We start from the raw sequence: 11,061 nt of genomic DNA on the forward strand, positions 1-11,061 counted from the left end.
CTGATACTTCGTTCAGTTACGTATTGCTTTGTGGAATTTGCAAGCTGATGTTTGATGCCGTAGTGGGATCTGATTGAAAAATATCCTCCAGATGAAATATGGAAAGAAGCTTCGAAGCTGTTTAGTGTTCTGTTAATTCATCTCCTGAGTTAAGAGCTTTCCCCTTAAGAGGTGCTTCTTCTTGTTGGAATTTTGCAAAGTGATATTTGGAAGCCCATAGGGCCTATGGTGAAAAGAAACATCTTCAGAAAAACTGGAAGAAACTTTCCTGAAACTGCTTGTGATGTGTGACTTCCACTCACAGAGTTATATCTGTATTTTGTGGATCTACTTGCTAGCCTTATTTCTGTAATGGAATCTGAGAACTCACATTTCGGATCTTTCTGAAGGCTATGGGATGAAGGAAATATCCTCCGGTCACAAAGAAAAGCTTTCTGAGAACCTTCTTTGTGTTCTGTGAAATCATCTCACAGAGTTACAGCTATCCCCTCGAGAATCCTTCCGTAGCCTGTTCTTCCTGGAATTTGCAAAGTGATATTCGACCCTTAGAGAGCTCTATGGTGAAAAAAAGGAAATATCTCACATGAAATCTGCAAAGAAGCTTTTTGAGAAACTGCTTGAACTTCTGTTAATTCATCTCACAGAGTTACGCTTTCCTGGGCTATGCTCAGCCGCTTTTCTGGTAGGGATTAGCAATGTGATATTTGGAAGCCCATAGGTGCTATGGTGAAAAATATTCTCAGAAAATCTTGAAAGAAGCTTTCTGGCTTGCTTTGTGATATGTGACTTCCCACTCAGAGTTACATCTGTATTTCGTAGAGACTCTTTGCTAGCCTTATTTCTGTGGAATCTGAGAACTCATGGCTGGATCCCTTTGAAGACTATAAGGCCAAAGGAAATATCCTCCGATCATAAAAGAAAAGCTTTCTGGCAGCTTCTTTGTGTTCTGTGAAATCGTCTCACAGAGTTACAGCTTTCCCCTCAAGTAGCCTTTCGCTAAGAATGTTCTTGTGGAATTTCCAAAGTATTATTTCGATGCCATGGAGACTCACGGTGAAAAAGGAAATATCCTCAGATGAAATCTGGAAAGAAAGGTTTAAAAACGGCAGTGTTCTGTTAATTCATCTGTCAGGTAACAGCTTTCCCCTCAAGAAGCCGTTCTCTAAGCCTGTTATTATTGGAATTACAAAGTGATATTTGGAAGCCCTTATAGGGTATGGTGAAACAGAAAAATATCCTCAGAGAAAAACTTTAAAGCTATCCTGAGAAACACTTTATGATGTGTGACTTCCCACTCACAGAGTTACATCTGTATTTCGTGGATCCGTTTGCTAGCATTATTTCTGTGGAATCTGAGGCACGTCTTCGGATCCTTTGAAGACTATAGGGCCAAAGGAAATATCCTCCGGTAACAAAGAGAAAGGAGGCTTTTCTGAGAAACTTCTTTGTGTTCTGTGAAATCATCTGCAGAGATACATCTTTCCCCTCTAAAACCTTTCGCTAAGCCTGATCTTCTGGAATTTGCAAAGTCATATTTGAGGCCCATAAATGGTTCACGGTGAAAAAGGAAATATCCTCAGTTAGTTGAAAAGCTTTCTGAGAAACTGCTTAGTGTTCTTTTAATTCATCTCACAAAGTTACAGCTTTTCCAAGAAACATTAGACAGTTCTTGGTGAATTGGCAAAGTGATATTTGGAAGCCGATAGAGGGCTATGGTGAAAAGGAAATATCCTCTGAAAACCTGGAAAAGAATCTTTCTGAGAAACTACTTTGTGATGTGACTTCCACTCACAGAGAGTTACATCTGTATTTCCTGGATCTGTTGGCTAGCCCCAACTTATTTCTCTGGTATCTGAGAAGTGATATTTAAGGACCACTTTGAAGACTATAGTGTCAAAGGTCCTCGATCTAAAGAAAAGCTTTCTGAGAAACTTCTTTGTGTTCTGTGAAATCATCTCACAGAGTCACAACCCTCAAAGGCACTTTCGCTAAGCCTGTTCTTCTGGAATTTGCAAAGTGATATTTTACAGGTACTTAGGATTTCTATGGAAGAGACATGAAATGTCTCAGGATGAGAGGAAAATCTGCAAAAGAAAGCTTTTGAGAAACTTCTTAGTGTTCTGTTAATTAATCTCACAGAGTTACAACACTTGTCGAAGCCATTCGCTAAGCCTGTTCTTGTCGAATTTGCAAGGGAAAGTGATATTTGGAAATATGGGGGCTATGGTGGAAAAATATCCTCAAGAAAAACTTCAAAGAATCTTTCACAGCTGCTTTGTGAAATGTGACTTCCACTCACAGATCTACATCTGTATTTCGAGGATCTGGGCCTTATTTCTGTGGAATCTGAGAACTCATATTACGGATCCCTTTGAAGCTATATGGGCCAAAGGAAATATCCTCCGATCACAAAGAGAAAGAAGCTTTCTGAGAAACTTCTTTGTGTTCTGTGAAATCATCTCACAGAGTTACAGCTTTCCCCTCAAAGTAGCCTTTTGCTCAGCCTTTTCTTGTGGAACGTGCAAGTGATGTTCCTATATCCTTAGAGGATACGTTGAAAAATATCTCAGATGAAATCTGGAAAAGAAACATTCTGAGAAACTGCATAGGGTTCTCTGCTAATTCATATCACACAGTTACAGTTTCCACTCAAGAAACCGTTGCTAAGGGCAGTTCTTGTAAGAATTTGCAAAGTGATATTTGGAAGCCCATAGGGATATGGTGGAAAATATCCTCGGAAAACCTGGAAAAGAAGATTTCTGAGAAACTGCTTCGTGATGGAGTGACTTCCAGTCAAGATTTGCATGTGTATTTTAAGTGGATCTGTTCGCTAGCCTTATTTCTGTGTGGAATCAGAACTGATATTTCAGATCCCTTTGGAAAATACAGGGAAAAAGGAAATATACTACGATCACAAAGAGAAAGAAACTTTCTGAGAAACTTCTTTGTGTGTGCTCTGAAATCATCTCAAAAGAGTTAGAGCTTTCCTCTCCAGAGCCTTTAAGCTAAGTCTGTTCTTCTGGAATTTGGTGATATTTCGGTACCCGCGAGAACTATATGGTGAAAGAAGAAATCTCAGATGAAATCTACAAAAGAAGCACAGAGAAACTGCTTAGTGTTTTGTTAATTCATCTCACAAAGTTACTTCTTTCTCCTCAGGAAGCCGTTCGCTAAGCCTGTTCTAGTAGAATTTGCAAGGTGATATTTGGAAGCTACATAGGGGCTATGAGGTGAAAAAGAAAATCCTTGAAGAAAAGCGGGGAAAAGAAGGTTTTCTGGCTTCTTTGTGATGAGGTGACTTCCACTCTCAGAGTTGCATGTGCATTTCTTGGATCTGTTTGCTAGCCTTATTTCTGTGGAATCCTGAGAAGTGATATTTAGGGATCCCTTTGAAGACAATAGGGTGAAAGGAAGTATCCTCCGATCACAAAGAAAACTTTCTGAGAAACTTCTTTGTTCTGCAGTATCTCATAGAGTTACAGCTTTCCCCTCCAAGAGAAGCCTTTTGCTAAACCTGTGTTCTTGTGGAAGTTTGCAGTGACCTTCGATTCCTAGAGGCCTATGGTGAAAAGGAATATCCTCAGATGAAATATGGAAAGAAGCTTTCTGAGAAACTGCTTAATTCTGTTAATTCATCTCAAAGTGTTACAGCACTTGCCCCTCAAGCCATTCTTTAGCGTGTTCTTGTGGGGTAAACTGATGTTGGAAGCCCATAGGGCCATGGTGAAAAAATATCCGCAGAGGAAAACTAGAAAGAAGATTTCAGAGAAACTGCTGTGATGTGTGACTTCCACTCACAGAGTTACATCTGTATTTGGTGGATCTGTGTGCTGGCCTTATTTTTTGTGGAATCTGAGGCAATATTTCGGATCCCATTGCAAGCTATAGGGCCAAAGGAAATATCCTCCGATCACAAGAGAAAAAGCTTTCTGAGAAACTTCTTTGTGTTCTCTGAAATCACCTCACAGAGTTACAGCTTTCCTCTCCAGAAGCCTTTCACTAAGAATGTTATTCTGGTATTTACAAAGTGATATTTCGATAACCTTAAATTTCACGGCGAAAAGGAAATATCATCAGATGAAATCTGGAAAGCTTTCTGAGAAACTGCTCAGTGTTCTGTTAATTCATCTCACAGAGTTACAACTTTCTCTCAAAAAGCCGTTTGCTAAGCCAGTTTTTGTGGAATTTGCAAAGTGATATTTGAAGTCCGTAAATGGCTATGATGAAAAAGAAATAACCTCAGATGAAATCTGAAAAAGCTTTCCTGACAAACTGCTTAGTATTCCTGGTAATTCATCTCCCAGAGTTACACCTTTCCCTCAAGAAGCCTTTCCTTAAGCCTGATCTTCTGGAATTTACAAACTGATATTTGATGCCCACTTAGGGCTCTATGGTGAAAAGGAAATATCCTCAGATGAAATCTGCAAAGACCCATTTTGAGAAACTTCTTAGTATTCTGTTATTTCATCTCACAGTGTTACAGCTTTCCCCTCAAGAAGCCTTTCAGCTAATCCTGTTGTTCGAATTTCCAAAGTGATATTTGGAGAGCCCATAGAGGGCTATGGTGAGAAAAGAAATATCATGAGAAAAGAGCTGGAAAAGAAGTTCTGAGAAACTGTTTTTGTGATGAGTGACTTCCCTCACAGAGTTGCATCTGTATTTCATGGATCTGTTTGCTAGCCTTATTTCTGTGGAATCTGAGAACTCATATTATAGGACCCTTTGAAGAATATAGGGACAAAGGAAATATACTCCAATCACAAAGAGAAGAAGCTCTGAGAAACTTCTTTGTGTTCTCTGAAATCTTCTCAGAGTTACAGCTTTCCCCTCAAAAAGCCCCAGCTCAGCCTTTTCTTGTGGAATGTGCAAGTGATATTCGAGTATCCTTAGTGGGCTACGGTGAAAAGGAAATATCCTCAGATGAAATCCTGGAAAAGCTTTCTGAGAAACTGCATAGTGTTCTGTTAATTCATATCACGGTACAGCTTTTCCCCTCAGAAGCGTTTGCTAGGCAGTTCTTGTCAATTTTCAAAGTGATATTTAGGCTAAGACTCTGGTGAAAAAGAAAAATATCCAGCAGAGAAAAACTGGAAGAAGCTTTCGGCTACTTTGTGATGTATGACTTCCACTCACAGAGTTACATCTGCTGTTCGTGGAACTGTTTGCTACAGCCTTTTTTCTGTGAATCAAGAGAACTGATATTTCGGATCCCATTGAAAACTATAGGGCCAAAGGAAATATCCTCTGATCACAAAGAAAAGCTTTCACGACTTCTTTCTGTTCTCTGAAATCATCTCACAGAGTTACACCTTTCCTCTCCAGAATCCTTTCGCTAAGCCTGTTATTCTGGCATTTACAAAGTGATATTTCGATATCCATAGGGGCTATGGTGAAAAGGAAATATCCTCAGATGAAATTTGGAAAGAAGCTTTCTGAGAAACTGATCAGGGTTCTGTTAATTCATCTCAGAGTTACAGCTTTTCCCCTCAAAACCTTTCCTTTCAGGCTTCAGTTCTTGTGGAATTTTTTCAAAGGGATATTTGAGCCCATAGATGGCTATGGTGAAAAAGGAAGCCATCTCAGGGTGAAATCTGGAAGGAAGCTTTCTGAGAAACTGCTTTGTGATGTGTGACTTCACTCGGTTGCATCTCTATTTCGTGGATCTGTTTGCTAGCCTTGTTTCTGTGGAATCTGAGAAGTGATATTTAGGGTGCCTTTGAACTATAGAGACCAAGGAAATATGCTAGGATGTGAGACTTTCTTGAGGAAACTGCAGTTCCTGTCTACAGTGCTGGCTCATACAAGAAGCATACATTTCAACAGTTTCACAGCTTGGGTTTGCAGAGTGAACTATTTAAAGTCACCATAGTGAGCTTTAGTGAAAATATCCTCAGGTTAAATCTGGGAAGGAATCAGACTGTGCCATATTCATTCCTCATGGTTTACTGAAACAGTGCATTAGTCTAATTCTTAAATTTGAAACATTGGAAACCCATTAGAGACATCTGGTGAAAAATATCAGAAAGAACAGGCTTTTTGACTTCATTTTGTGGATGGCTTTCACACTCTCAGGCCCAATGTATTATGGATCGTTACTGAAAACTGGAATCCACAGGAACTCATTACAGGTTTGCAGGAGCAGCAGGGACAGAAGATGTCCTCGATCTGAGAAAAAAGAAACAAAGCTTCACCGTGTTCCTTGTAATCTTCTACGAGTTCACAACACCCTCAAGCCACTTCCAACAAGCCTTCTTGTAGGTGTGATATTTGAGATATCTTGAGTGACTCGACGGAAAAAATATCCTCAGATGAAATCTGGAAAAGCTCTGAAAGAAACTACATAGTGTTCCTGTTAATTCATATCCACAAGTTAGCTTTCCCCTCAAGAAGCCGTTTATAAAACGGTTTCTTGTGTTCAAAGTATTTGGAAGCCCTAAGAGAACTCTGATTGAAAAAAGAAAATATCCATGAGAAAACTGGAAAGAAGCTTTCTGAGAAACTGCTTTGTGATGTGTGACTTCCACTCACAGAGTTATCGTATTTCGTGGAACTGTTTGCTAGCCTTTTTCTGTGGAATCAAGAGAACTGATATTTCGGATCCCATTGAAACTATGAGACTAAAGGAAATATCCTCTGATCACAAAGAGAGAAAAGAAGCTTTCTGAGAAACTCCTTCTGTTCTCATAGAAATCCATACCACAGGTTACAGCTTTCCTCTCCAGAATCCTTTCATAAGCCTGTTATTTCTGGCTACAAGTGATATTTCGATATCCATAGGGGCTATGGTGAAAAAGAAAATATCCTCAGATGAAATCTGGAAAAGAAGCTTTCTGAGAAACTGCTTAGTGTTGTGTTAATTCATCTCACAGGATTACATCTGTATTTCATGGATCTCGCTACTGGCAGCTCTGTGGAATCTGAAATAGATACTTGGGATCAGCAGAAGACTATAGAGGCCAGAGGAAGCCTCCTCCGATAAAACAGACTCTGAGAAACTTCTTTGTGTTCTGTGAAATCATCTCACAGAGTTACAGCTTTCCCTCAGAAGCCTTTAAATAAGACTGTTCCCTGTGGAGATGTGCAGTGATGTTGATGCCCTTAGGCTCACAGTTAGCAAAGTAAATATCTCAGATGAAATCTGGAAGAAGCTTTCAAAACTGCTTAGTGTTCTGTTAATTCATCTCACAGAGTTACAGCTTTCCCCTCAAGAAGCCGCTCGCTAAGCCAGTTCTTGTGGAATTTGCAAAGTGATATTAGGAAGCCCATAGAGGGATATGGTGAAAAAGAAAATATCGTCAGAGAAAAACTGGAAAGAAGATTTCTGAGAAACTGCTTTGTGATGTGTGACTTCCACTCACAGACTTACAGCTCTATTTCGTGGATCTGTTTGATAGCCTTATTTCTGTGGAATCTGAGAACTCATATTTCGGATCCCTTTGAAGACTATGGGGAAAAAGGAAATATCCTCCGATCACAAAGAGAAACAAGCTTTCTGAGAAACTTCTTTGTGTTCTGTGAAATCATCTCACAGAGTTACAGCTTTCTCCTCAAGAAGCCTTTCGCTAACCCTGTTGTTGTGGAATGTGCAAAGTGATATTTCGATGCCCATAGAGGGCTACGGTGAAAAAGGAAATATCCTCAGATGTAATCTGGAAAGAAGCTTTCTGAAAAACTTCTTAGTGTTCTGGTAATTCATCTCACAGAGTTACAGCTTTCCCATCAAGAAGTCGTTCGCTAAGCCTGTTCTTGTGGAATTTGCAAAGTGATATTTGGAAGCTCATAGAGAGCTACGGTGAGAAAGAAAATATCCGCAGAGAAAAACTGGAAAGAAGCTTTCTGAGAAACTGTTTTGTGATGAGTGACTTCCACTCACAGAGTTGCATCTGTATTTCGTGGATCTGTCTGCTAGCCTTATTTCTGTGGAATCTGAGAACCGATATTTCGGACCACTTGGAGACTGCGGGACCTAAGTAAATATCCTTCGATCACAAAGAGAAAGAAGCTTTCTGAGAAACTTCTTTCTGTTCTGAGAAATCATCTCACAGAGTTACACCTTTCCCTCAAGAAGCCTTTCGCTAAGCCTGTTCTTGTGGAATTTGCAAAGTGATATTTCGATGCCCATAGGGCTCTATGGTGAAAAAAGAAATATCCTCAGATGAAATTTGCAAAGACGCTTTTTGAGAAACTGCTTAGTGTTCTGTTAATTCATCTCACAGAGTTACAGATTTCCCCTCAAGAAGCCGTTCGCTAAGCTTGTTTTTGTGGAATTTTCAAAGTGATATTTGGAAACCCATAGAGGGCTATAGTGAAAAAGAAAATATCCGCAGAGAAAAACTGGAAAGAAGCTTACTGAGAAATTTTGTGATATGTGACTTCCACTCACTGTGTTACATTTCTTTTCGTGGATCTCTTTTGCTTGCCTTATTTCTGTGGAATCTGAGAACTCGATATTTGGATCCCTTTGAAGACTATAGGGCCAAAGAAATATCCTCTATCACAAACAGAAAAGAAGCTTTCAAAAACTTCTTCTGTTTCTGTGAAATCATCTCACAGAGCTACAGCTTTGCCCCTCAAGAAGCCTAAGCCTGTTTTTTGTGGAATTCGCGAAAGTGATATTTCGATGCCCATAGAGGGCTAGGATGAAAACGAAATATCCTCAGATGAAATCTTGGAAAGAATCTTCTTGAGAAACTGCTTAGTGTTCTGTTAATTCATCTCACAGAGTTATAGCCAAGAAGCCAGCCTCTAAGCCTGTTCCTTGTGGAATTTGCAAAGTGATATTTTCTAGCCCATAGAGGGCTAAGTGGCAGAAAAGAAAAAATATCCTCAGGAAAAACTGGAAAGAAGCTTGAGAAACTGCTTTGTGATGTGTGCACTTCCACTACAGAAAAGCTACCTCTCTATTTCTGGGTCTGTTTGCTCACCTTATTTCTGTGGGAAATCTGAGAATTGATAGTTCTGATCCCTTTGAAGACCTGAGTAGGGATAGAGGAACATCCTCCGGACAAAAAGAGAAAGAAGCGCTTGAGAAACTTTGTGTTCTGTGAAATCACTCCACAGAGTTACAGTTTTCCCCTCAAGAAGCCTTTTTGTTTAGGCTGTTCTTGTGGAATTTCCAAAGTGATATTTCGATGCCCATAGTGGGCTACGGGTGAAGAAGGAAATAGCCCTCAGATGAAATCTGAAAGAATCTTTCTTGAGAAACTGCTTAGTGTGCTGTTAATTCATCTCACAGAGTTACAGATTTCCCTCAAGAAGCCGTTCACTAAGCCTGTTCTGTAGAATTTGCAAAGTGATATTTGAAGTCCATAGAGGGCTATGGTGAAAAGAAAATATCCTCAGAGAAAACTGAAAAGAAGCTTTCTGAGAAACTTCTTTTGTGATGTCTGGATTTCCACTCACAGAGTTACATCTTTATTTCTCTGTGCATCTGTTTGCTATCCTTATTTCTGTGGGAATCTGAGAAGTAACATTTGGGATCCCTTTAAAGACAGTAGGTCAAAGGAAATATCCTCCGGACACAAAGAGAAAGAAGCTTTCTGGAGAAACTTCTGTGTGTTCTCTAAAATCATTTCACAGAGTTACAGCTTTACCCTCAAGAAGCCGTTCTTGCCGCGTTCTGTGGAATTTGCAAAGTGATATTTGGAAGCCCATAGAGGTCCTGCAGAAAAGAAAATATCCTCAGATGAAAAACTCAAAAGAAGCTGAGAAACTGCTTAGTGTTCGTAATTCATCTCACAGAGTTACAGATTTCCCTCACAGCCGTCACAAGCTTGTTTTTGTGGAATTTGCAAAGTGATATTTGGAAAACCATAGAGGGCTACAGTGAAAAAGAAAATATCCTGCAGAGGGAAAAGCCCTGGAAAGAAGCTTACTGAGAAACTTTGTGATATGTGACTTTACACTCACTGAGTTACATCTCTTTTTCATGGATCTCTTTGTTTTCTGCCTTATTTCTGTGGAATATGTGGACCTCGGATATTTCGATCCCTTTGAAGACCATTATAGGCCAAAGGGAAATATCCTCCTGACACAAACAGAAAAGAAGCTTTCAGAAACTTTCGTGTTCTGTGAAACATCTCAGGAGTTGCTACAGCTGTGCCTCAAGAAGCCGTTTGCTAAGCCTGTTATTCTGGAATTTACAAAGGATATTTCGGAGCATCCTTAGAGGGCTACGGTGAAAAGGAAATATCCCTTAGATGGAAAATCTGCAAAGACTCTTGAGAAACTGCTCAGTGTTCTGTTAATCTCATCTCACAGAGTTACAGCTTCCCTCAAGAAGCTGCTCCGCTAAGCCTGTTGTACAGGATTTTGGAAGCCCATAGAGGGCTATGGTGAAAAGAAAATATCCTCAGAGAAACTGAAAAGAAGCTTTCTGAGAAACTGGTTTAGATGTGTGACTTCCACTCACAGAGTTACATCTGTATTTTCTCAGGATCTGTTTGCTAGCCTTATTTCTGTGGAATCTGGAGAAGTGATATTTGGGATCCCTTTGAAGACTCATGGTGTGACATAAGTAAATATCCTCGGATCAAAAAGAGAAAGAAGCTTTCTGGAGAAACTTTGTAATTCTGTGAAATCATCTCACAGAGTTACACTTTTCTCCTCCAGAAGCCTTTCATGTTTCCTCCTGTTCTTTTGAATTTCAAGTGATATTTCGATGCCCATAGAGCTCTATGATGAAAAGGGAAATATCCTCAGATGAACTGCAAAGAAGCTTTTGAGATACTGCTTAGTGTTCTGTTAATTCATCTCTACAGAGTTACAGCTTCCCCTCACAAGAAGCCACTGCCTATGCCAGTTATAGTGGAATTTGCCAAGTGATATTTGGAAGCCCATAGAGGGCTATGGTGAAAAGAAAATATACAGAGAAAACTGGAAAGAAGTTTGAGAAACCCCTTTGTGAGGGGTGGACCTCCACTCACAGAGTTAAGCATCTGTATTTTGTGGATCTATTTATGTAGCCTTATTTCTGTGGAATATGAGAAGTGATATTGGGGATCCATTTGAAGACAATAGGGTCAAAAATATCCCAAGTATCACAAAGAGAATGAAGCTTTT

General features: G+C 39.7%; 1 pseudogene; it reads left to right on the forward strand.

The window, feature by feature from the left end:
* LOC116273525 overlaps nucleotides 1-7,634 on the forward strand; it is a 15,462-nt pseudogene extending 7,828 nt beyond the window's left edge.
* The last annotated feature ends 3,427 nt before the right edge of the window (nucleotides 7,635-11,061 follow it).

This window comes from Papio anubis, unplaced genomic scaffold (assembly GCF_008728515.1).
Source record: "Papio anubis isolate 15944 unplaced genomic scaffold, Panubis1.0 scaffold814, whole genome shotgun sequence".
In the NCBI taxonomy this organism is placed as follows: domain Eukaryota; kingdom Metazoa; phylum Chordata; class Mammalia; order Primates; family Cercopithecidae; genus Papio; species Papio anubis.